The 17,575-nt window shown below is 26.9% G+C and overlaps 1 long non-coding RNA gene across 1 annotated transcript in view; it reads right to left on the bottom strand.

The window, feature by feature from the left end:
- Positions 1-404: 404 nt before the first annotated feature.
- The window catches only part of LOC129956905 (uncharacterized), a 36,836-nt gene continuing 19,665 nt past the window's right edge, over positions 405-17,575 (bottom strand). The window contains exon 3 of the long non-coding RNA XR_008782712.1: positions 405-489. This is a non-coding gene — a long non-coding RNA (uncharacterized LOC129956905). The remainder of the gene's footprint in view (positions 490-17,575) is intronic.

Below are 17,575 nucleotides of genomic sequence, written 5' to 3'. Positions count from 1 at the left end.
CATTTTCAAAAGCAATTTCAATTTTGAGTGAGCAAGTCACACTTGAAAAAAATTCTTCCATTTGATTTACATGCTAAATAAATGGTTCTTCTATATTGCGTTAAGTGACAATTGTCTAGCTGAATTTTAGTTGGTTGAAAGAAGAATGACAGAAACAATTTGTCATTGATGAAATTCTCTAGATAAATGCAGGACTTCAAACGTGTAAACATTGAACATGGAAATATGAAGCAAGAAACTTTCTCTAACATACATTCAATGTCTTATTTATTTTCCAAAATTATAGAAAAACAACAGTTTTCTCAAAAAGGCACAGACAGAAATTGTTGAATCTTTACTTTTGTAGTGCTGGTAACCTAAAACCACACTTGATCAGGCACTCAGGAATAACCTTTGGTTATCTTCTGTCTCAAGCCGAATAATTCATCCAAATATCCAAATTGTTTGTGTTTCATCCTCCAAAATAAATTGGTACTTCCTCGCATTTACCTATAGATAAAATGCTAAACTAAACCATGAACATAAGTTCAAATACTTCAGTTCAGATCTTCAGATTTTAATAAGAATTCAAAATGAAAAAAAAAAATAATAATCGTATATCATTTAAAGCGAGTGTAAACTATTTTTATTATTCTATTTTTAAAAATATTTAGAAAATAAGATACTTTGCATAGCTCTTGCCAAGCAGTGGAATTTCGTAAGTGATATTCAAACAAGAATTTTAATTTTATTTTAAACATTAAGAGAAGTTCAAATTTAATCACAAGGTCGTTTCATATTTTGTGAAGTCAGTCTTTTTTGTGGCTTTTAACAGCATTTTATTTTCCTAAAATATGCAAACTTTAATTTTGAATGAAGGAGAATGAGTTATTTGAGAAAAATTTCCTCGAAATGAATGATGAAAAGCCGCGGAAAACACAAAAATTGGTAAATATCTTTACTAATTTTGGGTACAATTAGTAACTTTGATACGTGTCTCGTATTTCCATAATTTGATCAAATATTCTCACAGAAACAAAAAATTATGGATTATAGTTTTTGAAAATTTCAATAAATAAAATATTTTTATCTTGCTGGATAATTCATTTTTTTATATTCATAACTTAAACAGCATTGCTTAGTTCTTCATTTTTATATAACATGAGCTTACCTCTCAATTTTGAATAATTTAGCAATAAACTAATGGAAATTAGATTTTGAATCCGATACACTCAAGTCTTTCTTTGAGGTGTTTTAATTAAGAAATCAATAATTTTTAACCTAAAAAAATCATTAAAATAAATTTTCTGGATTATTTCTCCTGCGTTTCTTATTCGTTTTCACTCAATAGCAGAACTGGGATTGAACAAAAAAAAAAAAAAAAAAAAAAAAAAAAAAAAAAGATAGAATTATAATGTTCGCGTAGGAAAATTTTCGTATATATTAGCAAGAATTTTATTTATACAATAACATTAAAAATATTTATCATTGATCAACTTTTATCGCCTTCACTATTTTCGAATTGTTCGAGAAAACATACTAGCAGCCTCATGTATATGGTGCAGTGCATTTCGAAAATTATTTCAAACCATATGATGGGGAGCAAGTCTTCGTATTGTTAGCATGCCAAGTAGATAGAAGTTAGGACAGCAAAATAAAATACGTTTACCTATTTGAAGAGAAACTAACTGCTTCCCCCGTGCTCTCTTTATTATTGATAGATTTAAAAATTATGAGCAAAAAATAAATTAACGGTTAAATTTATACGTTAAAACACTTCAATATATGAATTGTGGAACTGCAATACATCGAAGCATTCGGAATTCAAAAGCTACATTCACGGTTTATTGTTTTTACTGGATTCAAATTTCATGTATGAGAGAATACAGGTTATTATAATAGATATAAACTATTCTATTACAAATTTTATATTTAGGATTCTGTAAAATTTTTAAACACTATTTTGAATGTAAATTTCTGCAAATTATCAATGATTTAATAACTGAAATTTCATTTCTAAAATTCATGAGATGAAAAAGTTTTTAGAACAAGAAACCAACTTGTACTTTTTAAGTATATTGTAAATCTAAAAAAATTGACTTTTTTCGTTAAGTTCATACAAGGCAGCAACAGAAAAAACTTTTAAAAATATATATGAATTACTTTGCTAAATTTACGTACTATTAATGTTGAATATTGAACACTCGTAATCTGTAGAAAGGATAATATGAAATAGTTCAGAATTTCCGAAGAATTTTAAGATAAAAATACTAAAAACAGCCTTATTTCGAAATGTATCATTCTCTTAAAAAATTTCCGCACAATTATAGGCAGACTCGTGCATATTTAGGCCTAATAATTAACGTTTCGCTGAAACATCCCCCCAAAAATATATCTTCGTTGTATTTACTCAATTTTTTTCCTTATGTCCAACTTCGATACTACAAGTTTAGCACAATTACATGTTTTAAAATATCTTCCTATTCTAATTTAAGCATTTCATATTATAAATGGAGTCGCAAATGCTTTAAGCAACTAAAAGAGCATCCATTTCGACTAATGAAAAACTATTTATTAATTTAAATTTGTGAGCACCATTTAAGTGCGAAACTATCATTTAGTTCCTGCAACGAAGTCGAATAAAAAAAACCAAATCGTCTGCCAATGAATAATTAAATCATCAACTCTAATTCAGTTGTGATCCAATTAAAATAAAAAAAACCATTCCGAACAATAAAGATTTTCGATTAAATATTTTTATTGCGAGTAATCTGAAGAAAATTGTTTGAATCAGAACAACATTTTTTTTTTTTTTAATTAGGCACTGTATTATATTGCAAAAGAGATGTATGGGATCAAAGAACAAAAACAAATTTAACTGGCTTCAGCTTTCATGCGATAAAACATTGTTAGGTATATAACATAATACACAATAAGTAGTGGATTAAATTGGCAATAGAATATCCAAATTCTGAAATTATTCCATGGGCTAATCAGGAAAATACTAAAATAAAATTCTCAATTACGCAAATCTTGGCAACTTAATCAATATAGTCATGTACAAGAATAGTATGGAAGTCAATGCTTTAGTAATCTAAGATGTAAACTTTCAACTATGCAAATACGGTAAAAACCACATTTCGACAATTCAATTACAAAAATTCATATCACTTATCCGGTTGTGTATTCAACTACAGACAGGTAATTTATATTATTAAAAAAAAACTTTTTTTAAACCTTTAAAGGAATTTTCACGGTTTTTTTTGTGGGTTTTTTAAATTTTGAAGATTATTAAGAAGTTTCAAGTCAATTGTTTGTCTAATTCACAATTGATTCGACCTGGTGTTGCATTAAAAAAGATGAATAATGATTTTTTCGCAAATTTTGCTCTTCAATATACAGCGCGAAAGAAACTGATTAAAATAGAACAAGAAGTAATCGCAAATATTAAGATGGGACTCATTTTAAGTATTATTCTATCATTCAAATCTACTATAGCAAAATAATATTTCGATGGAAAATTTGGTTAATTAGTGACTAATAATTTCGCAATATGAATTTAAAAAACAGAAAGAAGGTTAGTTGTATTAACTGTAGTCTCAAGCAATTGGCACACATATCACATTTTTGCAGTGAATTAAACTGAAAAATTCCTGCGATATTTAAAACAATAGATTAAATATTTGACGTTCGAAGGTTTTTAAATTTTATTAGAAAATAGATTTATCCAAGCTTTGAAAAATCCTGAATATTATTAAATTTATGAGATTTTTTCTACAATTATGATCGATAAACTTCTTTAAATTTATGATTATAAACAGCTAGTTTGTTTTAAGTCGCCTTTCAGATAAAAACATTGTTTACCAACGAATTCTAAAATCCTCCGTGCTTTTGCGCATGCGTTAGGATGGGTTTAATTCGACAAAATAGAGGTGAAAAGAAAGGAGGGTGATATTTAACAATAAAGTAAATTCTGGAAATGCGCACATCATTTTGCGTCTAACCCCTTAGTGAGATAGAATCATCGAATAATAGTCGTCTCAGAATACTGAAACGAACAGTAATACAATTCAGCCTTATCTTTGTCAAATAAGACTGAAGAGAACAGTTTATTATTACTTACAGCACATTATCAAACAAAAATAATAGATTCGTGTCACATATATAATAATTTAATAAATATTGTTAATTTACAGAAAATCCAGTTTGCTCAAAAAGTTCTGAAAGCTTAATGTCATATTGATAATAAAATTTAGTAACAAAAAACTTCCTATCATTCCAAACTAGACATTTTTATAATAGTGATGCCTTTAAAAGTTAAATTATTTCGTTTAATAAAATTTAGCACATCAGTATTTTTTCAGTTTTTAATTATTGTAAAAGTATTACTAATAATAAAATTTATATATTTAAAGAAAGTGCACACACTGCATCATGTGCAAAAAAATAACGCTATATAACAAAACATTGAAAATATGCAATAAAGGCAATTTTTTCCCGAATCACTGTTTAGACAGTTTAAATTGTAAAAATCGCATTAATTATTGAAAACTGAAATGATTGATTTTTGGTTCAAACAATCAATAGATTGATTGCCTTAATGCCTCAAAATCCAACAATGAATACTTGTATATTTGCACCATTTCATTAAACAAAGAATTATCATTTCAAATAGCAATAAAAAAAATATCACAATTTTAGCATAAAAAACATTGTAAGTCAGGTTTCCATACATTAGATCATTTGAACATGTTGAAATACATAGTCTTCCGATTCGATTATAATAGTCTTATCATAGTCTTCAGATTATAGTAATTATAAAGAGTGATTCAATATTTTTACATCCATTTCCGCAAAATTTTCGTGGCAGTCAATGTGCTACAAGCGTCATGAACTTGAAATTGTTATAAAAAGAATATAAATATATAGTATGTTTTATAAACTAAGCACAAGATTTATGAAACATAAAGGAAATATCAAAATACACTGGTTACAAGTATAAGCATTTTAAAGAAGAGGGAATGGAATTTTCTTTTTCATTTTTTATTTTCTTTTTCTAATGATCATTTTTTTTTTTTTTGCATTTTTTTTTCTTTTGCATTTTTTTAAATTTCTTTTTTCTTTCTTTTCTTTTCTTTCAATTTCTTTTTTTTTTCTTTCATTTTTTTTTTTTTAATTCTTTCTTTTTTTTCTTCCATTTTTTTTTATTTTCTTTTTATTCTTCCATTTTTTTTTAAATTTTCTTTCTTTTTTTTTCTCTTTTTTTAAATTTTTTTCTTTCTTTTTTTTATATTTTTTGAATATTTCTCATTTCCCCCTTAAACATCATAAATACAAGTTAGAAATGCACAATAACAGCTACGAAATAACTACATTTATATTAGATTCTTCCACAAGTAACGTGGCAAAGTTTTACCCCATATTGCACAATTTATTTTTTCAATCACAACTGTGTAAACAAATGTAAATGGATAGTTAGAATACATTGCAAATATTAACTTGTCGGCTTAATTATTTAAAATTAATTTTTTAAATCAAAACGAACTTAAATTCTTATAAATTAAACTAAGATTTCTTTATATATAAGATTCCCTACACCTAATTTAAAATGTAACAAATTTTTTAAATCATAATAAAAATATAAATGAATGAAAAATTTTAAATAATGTAAATAATTATGCAATATAGGGTTAATATATGAATTTTAATAAATAATATTTCATTAATCTGAACACAAATCATTACCATTTACAATAAAATGGGAAATAATGTGGCCAGATTTCTAGGAATAATGTTTTTATTTTAGTTTAGCTGTCCTGCATGATTTTAATTTTCAATGCAACTTTTCATTCAAATATTTTTATAGATTTCTAAACGTATTTCTGACTTTCAGGAAATACATAATGAAAAAACAATGAAATTCAGGAAAAGAGAAATTTTCTGAAATATCTAGAAGTTTCTTTTTTTAATTTTATTAGAAGCCTTCTATGAAAATGAATGTTAATAGAATTAATAAATTTCAATATAATTCGAATAGAATAAACTTCGATATCAATTAAAATATTTCCTGTTTTATTAAAAGGAAATATTTTAAATGCAAGATTATAAACAAGCCTAAAATTCTGGCCTGTCCCATGCAGTCCGTTTGAACTGGCAACATTCAAAGATGTTCATGTCACTTGCACATGTTTGAAATTAATGTTGATTTGAGACTGAGACTCCAAAACATGCAAAGATTCTGAATATCTTGCATTTCCCCTAAATGATAAATTTTGGAAACGAATTAAAATTCCAAAGTATAAATCGGCTGGAATAGGTTTTATAGATTATGACTTGAGCCGATATACATAGTAAAAAGTCGGTTAACTTTGTGAACAGTTAAAAAAAATATTTAATTAAATGATTTTAATATTACATATTAGATTTTTTTAAATGATTACTTAAAAATATATAAAATTTATCAAAGAAAGTATCATAAAATGATTTTTTTTTCATTTTCAGAAAAACATTTGCTGAAATGTTCATTATGTAAAACAGATTAATTCTTTTCGAATTAAACAGACATCGGAGTTATTTGTTGCACCAGCGCAATACAACTGCATTTTTCAAGTATTATCTTCCAAATTAAGAATATTTTAACGAACATTTTCTTTCAATTTCATACTAATTCTATGCTAAAAATATTTTTTTTATTACGAGTTTATAGCAAATTATTTTATAAAAATTATTATTACGCTATTACACATAGTATTCATCCGAAATTGCAGCATCATAAATATATAATATGGTCCACAAATATAAATACTATGAATATATGATATGGTCATTATCGCACATAAATCAGCAATATTTATACAAGCAGAGCAAAATTATTCGAAGAAGCAATGTTCACAGAAAACATCTTTTACAGTCTACAATACTAGGTTGAACACTGCAGCATTCAACTAAATAATGCAAAAAGAAGAACTACTTTATGAGACTGCTAGTGTGCCAAGTCCACTCCACAAGCATGGAAAAGTGCGATTAATTTGTCCGTAATGATGGAACATGTATTTTTTTGAAGAGATTGAAAAATAGCATTTTCAACGGATGCATAAATAAATTTTCGATGCAACGCTTTCGTTTTGATAATGCAATTTTAAGCGTTCAGAATCATTTCACTTCACAAACGTTCAGTGGTCGATACAATGCATTCGACTAATGAATAGCAGAACGATGTGGCATTAACAGTTGGCTCCCACCAAATTGCCCGTCTTTCTTTTCAAGAATAGTTTTTTCTCGCCGTTTCCGCTTAAATGATTCTAATTTACAGGCAATTTCATCAACTAGTTGAGAAGTTCAAACTTGTAATTTTAAGACTGATCATCTGCTGGTGAAAGACGGCCGTTTATTTCTACATACACATAGAAATAGATTATGGATGAAGTTGACCTGAGAGGATGGCTTTTAGAGTTCCCAGATGAATTAAGAGAAGATTTAACTGTGAAGAATCAGTCTTGAGCCTGGAAACTTATCTGCAGTAGATTTTATTCATGCAGCAGTTTCTTTCCTTTACATTAAAGTGGTCTTTTTTTTCTTTTTTTTTGCAGCTGTGCAAGAGGATTTATTTTTAATTGTAGACTAAGATTTTTTAGTTTCTTCTTGCAATTTTTTTTTTTTTTTTTTTTTAGTTTCTTCTTGCAAGATTTGCTTTTTTTTTAGTTTCTTTGCAAGATTTGCTTTTTTTTTTAGTTTCTTTGCAAGATTTGCTTTTTTTTTTTTTTTAGTTTCTTCTTGCAAGATTTTTTTTTTTTTTTTAGTTTCTTCTTGCAAGAATTTTTTTTTTTTAATTTCTTCTTGCAAGATTTTTTTTTTTTTTTTTTAGTTTCTTCTTGCAAGATTTTTTTTTTTTTTTAGTTTCTTCTTGCAAGATTTTTTTTTTAAGTTTCTTCTTGCAAGATTTTTTTTTTAGTTTCTTCTTGCAAGATTTTTTTTTTTAGTTTCTTCTTGCAAGATTTTTTTTTTTAGTTTCTTCTTGCAAGATTTTTTTTTTTTTTTTTTTTAGTTTCTTCTTGCAAGATTTTTTTTATTTGCAACAGTTTATTAGAGACAACAGTTTTTCACTTGCAACAGTTCATCGAAGGCAAGAGTTGTTTTTTTTTCACTTGCAACAGTTCATCGAAGGCAAGAGGTTTTTTTTTTTCACTTGCAACAGTTCATCGAAGGCAAGAGTTTTTTTTTTTTTTTCACTTGCAACAGTTCACCGAAGGCAAGAGGTTGTTTTTTTTCCACTTGCAACAGTTCATCGAAGGCAAGAGGTTTTTTTTTTTTTTTTCACTTGCAACAGTTCATCGAAGGCAAGAGGTTGTTTTTTTTTTTTTTCACTTGCAACAGTTCATCGAAGGCAAGAGGTTGTTTTTTTTTTTCACTTGCAACAGTTCATCGAAGGCAAGTTTTTTTTTTTTTCACTTGCAACAGTTCATCAAAGGCAAGTTTTTTTTTTCACTTGCAACAGTTCATCAAAGGCAAGTTTTTTTTTTTCACTTGCAACAGTTCATCAAAGGCAAGTTTTTTTTTTTCACTTGCAACAGTTCATCAAAGGCAAGTTGTTTTTTCACTTGCAACAGTTCCTCAAAGGCAAGTTTTTTTTTTTATTTGCAACAGTTCCTCAAAGGCAAGTTTTTTTTTTTATTTGCAACAGTTCATCAAAGGCAAGTTTTTTTTTTATTTGCAACAGTTCATCAAAGGCAAGTTTTTTTTTATTTGCAACAGTTCATCAAAGGCAAGTTTTTTTTTATTTGCAACAGTTCATCAAAGGCAAGTTTTTTTTTTATTTGCAACAGTTCATCAAAGGCAAGTTTTTTTTTTATTTGCAACAGTTCATCAAAAGGCAAGTTTTTTTTTTTATTTGCAACAGTTCATCAAATGCAAGTTTTTTTTTTACTTGCAATGGTTAATCGAAGGAAGATGTTTTTTTCCCCTTGCAACAGCCATCATCACTTGATTACGACATATTCGATATATAGTTTATAATGGGTGGACATTCCATTAACCAATAAAGCCTTCACCATTCATATATCTGATATCACTAACCTTCTCACATAATGCATTATAAGTTGAAGAGAAGACAAGAAAGTAAAGAAAGTAGTATTCTGAATAACATTCGAAATCGTGTTTGTTTTTTCCTTCCTTCTCTTCTTAGTTGCATATTCGTTCGTGCTCACTTGTGGAAAAGCTGGTAATTTTGAAACATTATGCTCATGCGCATCACTTCTACGCATCAATACAAAACATTAGCGGCGTAAGTTCAGTTCATGTCACAATTAACTGGTAACCATGACAAATTTATTTCCATTACCGTAGGTGAATAACTGGTAAGGTACACTGATGCAGTTAAAGGAGAACTTTACAGTAATGAGAGTTCTTTTCCAATGATCGTTTTACTACTACTTGCAAAAATCATAAGTTTAGTGTTATATATACAATTGCAGAACAGAAACTAATTTGTACATTTAATTGAACATTTGAAATATACAGAAACAATTTTGATGCTGCAATTTTTAAAAGAGAAATATAAAGTACTATATTCATTTCACATGTATTTAACTTAAAATTTGGTTATCTGAATTATTAGAAATGCTATTTTTATTTTTAAAAATTATGTATCACCAAACACCTTCTATAAAGAAAACAGAATTTCAAAAAACATCTTTTTCTAGTGGGGAATAATCACATTTGATGAATATCCTTTGTATCTTATTTGTATAATTATGATATAAACAATAGTTTTTATTTCAAGACAATGTTTTGGAAACTTCATAGAAATGCTTAATCCACTGGTTCAAAAAACTAATGTAAATTTAATTTCCTTTATAAATAATATTTTTGGAGTCTCAACGGTACGAGGAAAAATAATTACACATAATATAATTATATAATCAGTAATATAATTAATACATATAACATTCTCTAATTCAACGAACATAAAATATTGCAGAAACTATAAACGTAAAGCTTCGCACATAACATACACATATAATTTATATCATTCATCGATACAGACACTGATAATTTTTTTCACTTTCAAATTTACAGTAAGTTTGCATTTCTAGAAGTTAGATCATAAATAATTATGGAATATACATTTGCAATATGCATTTAAATGGTGCAATATACATTTAATAGTGCAAAATACATTAAGTAAAAAATAATTTAAAATAAATATTAGATACAAGAAAACATTTAATAAAAAAAATTAAAAAATTAGAAGTTTCTTTAGCATTTTATATCCAATTACTAATTTTAAATATTAATATCTAAAATCACTTTTTAAAGTTCTTAAAAGTAAACTTTCGTAGTTATTACTACTTCATGAGCAAACTAGCATTCATTTCATGAGACAAATGTCCTAATTTCAATTATTAATTTTAAAAATACATAGAATTATTTATAATTATTAACCGAGTCATAATTAATAATAATAAATAGCAATCAATAACTTCTTTAATGTGCTGTAAGAATATTCAATCAATTTCATGAAGTCTTAACATACCTGCTTGTACTTATTAAATGAAATACTGCAGCAAACAAATAAACATTTGTTTTCTTTAGCAATTTAGATTTCATGTTTGAGCTAATTCATTCCCATAATCCATAAAAATGAAATTGTGATCATAGAGAAAAATTTTCAGGATAACGCATTTTTTTGCAATAAATTCGAAACCGATATTTTAAACCAAAAATAAAATCTCACCTAAGCTTACTAATCATATTTTTGTCACACTATTCATTACCGCAATTTTATATTCCTATATTTAAGGATGTCTCCTGTGACTTAAAATTGTATTTCCTATTGCTGTAATGACTGAAGAGATATTTATCATCAGCATTAAATGTACCATATTTAATTTTCTACACATTTACGTTATATCCATCTCGACAAAATCGCTCACAAATTCAAAATAAGGCAGTCGAAAATTTTATAAGCATAGAAAATTTCAATTCTATTACATGAATTTGAAGAGAGTCCATTATAGTAAAAAAGCCTTTGTTTAGCATTAAATACTGAAGTTCACTGCAAACATTTTACAAAACAGATGAACATTCTAAATTGAATAAATTTTTGGAAGTTAAGCCAAATTTTATAAGGATCACAAATTAAAATACAAAAACTAATAGAAGTACAAAAAAAATTGCTCAAGATTATAATTAGTTAACTTGATAATGATAAGATTTCCCACAATTTCGAACGTTTTCTTAAATCATATACGAATACGTTCCATTATACGTTCAATGAGATATTTTCATGGAAACGAATGTTAATAATTCTTATAATCCACATCAGCGAATTACTTCAGCCTATAAAATTTCGAGAAGATGAAATCACCAAAAAAGGAATACTTTAAGTATATTATTTACACATATTTCATTTTTGAGATTCATCCAAATATTAAATATATATCATTGTAATAATATAAATCATTGAGTCCCATCCAGATTTTTTAGACTTTAAAATTTTATAAATTAACAATTGGCGAAAAAATGTTCTGTTAAAAAATAATTTCTATATCGAGATTCATCTTAGCATTAAAATTTTAAGAAAAAATTACTATGCTTGATGAGTAAACCAGAAAAGGAATTGAAACAGACAAGAATCGTTAAAACTACAATGAAATAATACGTCCTTTCTAGTTGTATAAATCCTGTCATCTAAGTTTCTTTTAAAAAAGTATGATGCTAGAAAATCGCAGAATTATATTTGTAGAAATTTGGTCAATGGTTGACATACACATGAGCAGAATCATTAATGTACTGAAGAAAATATGACGAAACTTACAACAGAACCGTTTCTTTAATTAACAAATGAGTCATGTTAACTAATAGTTAGTATTTTCATGATTAACCCATCGACATTTGATATTTTTAAGATTTCGTTGTTAATGCGATTTGAAAACTCGGCAAATTGAAAAGAAGTCATTTAGATATTAGAAGAGAATTACCTTTGTTCGATCAAGTGATGGAATTTTTTTCAAGGCAGTTTACATTTAAAACATACTAATGAGAAACTAAATTGCGTATTTTTTTTTCAAATATGGAAATGTTTTAGTTTTGCACTAAAATCACAACGGAGGCAATTGCTATTACATATTTAGATTCATTGGCAGCCTTGTAAGATTTCCTTGCTTAGAATAGCCTTCGACTTATTTTTTTTATCTGTTTCACGGAAAGCATGTATCGTGAAGTCAATAACTTCGATCGGTCGGTAGTTGGGAAATTGTTCTCCTAAAATTTGATTAAAATATATTTTATGGTTGAAAAAGAAGCCATAAAAATTAAAAGTAAATATAGATGCGCAATATTTTGTACAGTAATCATGACTTTCAGTTATTGGTTGCAGTATTGATAAGATTCTTCATTTTTAGATTAAAGCTATGAAGAAAAATAAAGGTTGCTCGCAAGTCTTTGAGTAAATATATTATAATTATATAGCGGTTCCGATCATTTAGGCACGTTTATTTCTTTTTAAAGATACGCTTGAATTCAAGGGAAACAATGCAACCATTCATCATTGAACTATTAGCATTTTTTTTAATTGTCTTGATGGAGTGAGAAATGGTTGCTCTTCTTTATATTAATATCCTACATAAGAACACAAGGATTATTTTGAAATAAATTTCGTAATTCTACATCGTGAACAGATGCCGTGGACGATACCTGAGCAAATTCCCCTCCAAACACAACAATTTGAAGGTAGGTGTGGATGTTAAACCTGACGTCCAAGGTCACCATGTCCACATGTATCAGAAATCAGATTTCGGACCTAGGACTTATGAAAGTCGATAATGTACTAGTCTATTTCTATTAAGTTCAATACTTATTTTTGTTATCAATGCGCAATCCTTAATATTTTGCTATCCGATATCGTTTTTAACCGGTTTATATATGAAATGAATATTGAAGCTAAAACAAGTTTCTTCTCCCCCCAAGAGACTCCCAAGGAAATGCTGAGAAAGGTTTCTTGGAATAAAACAGAAAACACCTTTTCTTAGAATTTTCTTTTTTAAAGATCGTGAAATTTTGGTTTGAAATGGATCGAGTCTTCAGTGATGAACTTGAGACCTAAATTATTCATTATGATCTTAATTTCCATAACAAAATTGAAAAACTGTACATTTTATTTGAATTTTGTTAGGTATTCAATCTTTGTCGGATTTCAGGCGAACCATGTTATCTATTTAGTTTTCCACTTAGTCAAAATATGCTTTTATATCTGTTAATCCGCTATGCTTGAAAATTATCTTTTCGAATTTTCTACTGTTATTCAGGTTATTTACACTATAAAACGGTAAGATCTTTTCAATATCATTAGGGGGAAACTCTAGATATAAGGGAAAATAAGGTTATCTTTATCTAATTTAAGCAGAGATTGAATCGGAAAACGGAACTCTCTCAGCTAATCTGGGACAATGAGAGGTTTGAATACAGACAGAAATAAGATTTTCCAAACGCATTACTGATGGACATTCTACTGGATACAAAAATACTCCACTAAATGGTGCTTTCATTTAACAATAATTCAAATGAATAAAAGTAAGATACCCAGGTAAAATAATTTTTAAATTCAAAATTAAATATTAGTGGCTTAATTCATTTTATTCATTAAGGATGATATATGTAAGAAGTGCCAGACGCGAAAATGTCAAGAAATCGCAAATATCTACTTTTGCACATATCTAGGTATTTAAAAAAATTTATTATTTTAATTCCCCCTCAATGTGAAACTTCTTTTAGTTTCTGAAACAATAAATTAGTTTTAAATGTATTAAATACTTTCGGCGTCTAATACAGCCTGTAAAGAATATATCTCTTTATAGTCCGCTGAGAATTATTTAGAGATCTAACTTTTTTTTTCCGTTTATGACATTATATGGCATCATTCATATGCATGCAAGTGCAAAAACGAATCACAGATCAAAGCCTGTATGGTACATATCAGTCAGCGTGTAAGGCGTTACTTTAAAACTGCGAAAAACGGAAAGAAATTTTTCAAGGATTTGCTATAAAAACGTAAACGACCCATTTTAACTATTTATATATTTAAATTGACGATTCATGCATTTTAATATCGGACGTTACCAATTTTAGGGGGTTTTCTTTGCACTTAAATTTAGTTGCGCATAATAACTGATATTTATAACTCATTGATCATTTTGCACATTTAGTAACATTCATGTGTGAGTTCCTTCAGTTTTTTAAAAATAAAACCGATTCTGATTTTCGACTAGTTAAACAAACATGAATAATTATAACATTTTTAAAAAGACATCACATTAATGCTTTCAAATTTAAAGGTAGAATTCGACCTTTAAAAATATCTTAAAAATGAAGGTGGGTGGTAACAATAGATATGTCACAAAGAAAAATAGTATCGCATTTTTTTTTTAAATTGGGGGTAACAGTTATTTTTAAAACATCTTTATCTAATTTTCACAGCATAACATCTGGAAAGATTAATAACAAAAATGGCAGCATACACAATTAATCTATTTCCAGAAAAATCAAATTACTCTTGAGAATAATCTCAGAAATTCGCCTATATATCCATACTAAAAACTAGTTTAGATAAGAAACGAACCTTGTATAAGAAATTCTTTTGAAAGTTTCGCATTGCATCATGCCTAATTGAAGCATTTTTGAAAGACTTAAATTTAGAAGCTAGAACAGAAGTTATTGTCATAGTTTTTGATCTACAAAAATATATTAACATCTGGAATAAGATATTATGTAAAAAAATCTTATGAAAGAATTATACTTTTCCATAATCGTTTTCATCTTGGGTTTTAACCTCATATCAGTATAACCTATTCCAATCAAGTGCCATACATTTCAATACTTCTGAAAATGTTTGAAATTTTATCCCTACAATTTTGGGAAATACAAAATGTTCACTTTGATAAATATTCTGAAATGGAAAAAGAATCTAGATCAATACAAAAACATTTTCTGTTGAACAGCAAATCGAATTGTAGATGAACGGAACATTACTTTCGAGCTCATGTTGTTCAATGGCAAAAAAGAACTGAAGAAACGCAAGAAATGAATTAAATCAAAAATAAAATTTAAGAAACAAAAGTTATTAAGGATGCATGTTTAAACTTTGCAACGACATCATTTCGAAAAATGTGCACATAATTCAAGAAAAGGAATAAAACATTATCATTAAGTGACAAGGCCTTACAAATCATCATCTCGATGCCTGACAATTATACACCAAAGAAAAACAATTTTCACGAAGGTGAAAACATAAAATCTAAAACAATTCCCATTTCAAACTCCAGTTTAAAGCATCTACTAAAGAGAAGAGAAGATCCCTTAGATTTACATTTTCAAGAAAACACGAAGCAACGTTTATTTTCCTTCAATATTATTCAGAAAAACTGAATTTACTTTACTGAACTTTAACCAAAAAATTATAATTTATTCTTTTTATTCCGGACAGATTTAAATTTCAATCTAACGCAGAAGGATTTTATCGAGGGGAGAAATACGAAAATTCTCTAAGCTTGTCAACTAAAGCATCAAAATATTAATTTATCAGAATGGAAACAAAGCTTAAAATATATAAATAAAATTTATATATTTTATCTTCTACACAACACATTATTTCACGCATCCATCCAATGAACATGTCTAAATTATTATACCCCGAGGAGATAGCACAAAAAACAGGAGTTATGCAGGCTATAAAAAATACTAATTCAAAATTGCAATGCATGTCAGAGTTTCCGAAACGAGGTAAGATTTTGTTTTAATCTCAAACTTCAGATTAGAGAGAATAACCTCTCCATCAAAGAATTAAAAACATATAAACGTATCAAAAAATAAGAATCCAAATAACGCATTTTGATTAAAACTTTGTCATATTCATTAATTAAACCATTCCGCCATGATTTTTATGAATTTGATTCGATTTTCTCTAATATAACTTCGAATAGGCAGGTTCTGTACATAAATAAAACAAATAAACATCGCCCACTATTTTAAACTAAGAATTTAAACCAAGTTTTTGTGTAAGAATATAGACAATAATTTTAAAGATTTTTTAAAGACTCAATTTAATGATATCATCTAAAATATTACACGAGGCTTGAAAAAATTTAGTTGTAGATAACAGTCATTCTAAATGTAAATCAATATTTAGTACAACGTCAGAAGGTTAATAATGTATTTTACTGTCGTAACGGAAAAAAGTGAAAATAGTGGAATACTTTCGAAGTCAATATATATATTTCTAACTTGTCAGCTGGCACATATTTGACTATTCGTTAGATTGAGAAGTCAATGCACAGCCACTTCAAAAATTTATATTTTTTGAAATAATGCAAGGAATTTAAAATTTTATTTTTCAATATTTCACCATATTAAAAAAATCCTACATATATTTAAAAGAGTTTTAAATGATTTTTCAATATTTTTGAAAAAATTTCAAAATTTTTTGTAATTTAATTTTTTTTCACACTATCATCTTAAATTTAGTTAATTTCTAATTTATATAATTTAGAAAATTTTACTTTAAAAAAATCTACGTGTTACATTAAATAAGCAGAAAACGATTAATATTCCTGCTATAAGATCTCATTTAATACATTTTATTTGAACTGAGTGCTTTCATAATCTTATTAAAAAATTTTTACAAGACACTAATAAACATTGTATATTAGACATATCATCACCTAATTTAATAATAAGCATGAATGATCAAAAATATTGTGCATTCTCATTGATAATTTAACTGTTATATAATTTTGATTAAATTAATGACCAGTGATGGTCTTACATCTATTAAATTTTGAAGCATATTGATAATTAATAATACTCAGTTTTTATCATTTTTTTTTTTATTTATTATTATAACATTATTGCTTGAAAAGCTTAGCATTGTTACCTGAGAGTAAGATTAGTTATTTCAATTCTGTGCTATTTTAAGAAACATTTTTTCAAATTACGTTATTTAAAATCACAAACAAATCGTTAATTAAACAATAAACAAAGTTTGTTTTTTACCATGTTCTAAATTTCAGAAAGAAAACCAGTTTTCTAATTTCAATAAAATACTGTACATCGTTCAACGGATTGGTATAAACTAAAACGCTTAATTAACTTTGATTATTTAGCATTTAATTTTAATAATACAAAGACTAACTACTAATATAATTTATGTGTAAAGATACTACTAATATATTATAAAGAATTTTTAAAATAGTACTAATATGTTACAAGTTGGCATTGAGAACAGGTTTTAAAATTAAATAGTTCAGCTAATAAAAGTGAAAATTCATACTTAAATTGCTTATCTTGCTTATTAATTACTAGCCGCCTTTGGCGACCAGCCAGTTCGCCAATCTTAATGCTCGTTAAAATTTTAATAATTAAATATTTTATGCAATTCCTACTTTAATAGCTTCTTCATCAAATATTTTAAAGCTTCAAATTTTGATAGTCATGTAATTCACTCATAATATTATAAAGGCCTTCAGTCATAACGTAATATTATCTCTCATTTTCTGTTAGCTCCCGTAGAATTTATGCTTTAAATTAAAGTGGAAGGAATTAATCT

This window comes from Argiope bruennichi, chromosome 11 (assembly GCF_947563725.1).
Source record: "Argiope bruennichi chromosome 11, qqArgBrue1.1, whole genome shotgun sequence".
Classification (NCBI taxonomy): Eukaryota; Metazoa; Arthropoda; class Arachnida; order Araneae; family Araneidae; genus Argiope; species Argiope bruennichi.
Note: the sequence above shows the minus strand (reverse complement) of the source record. Positions and strands in the feature narration are given on the sequence as shown.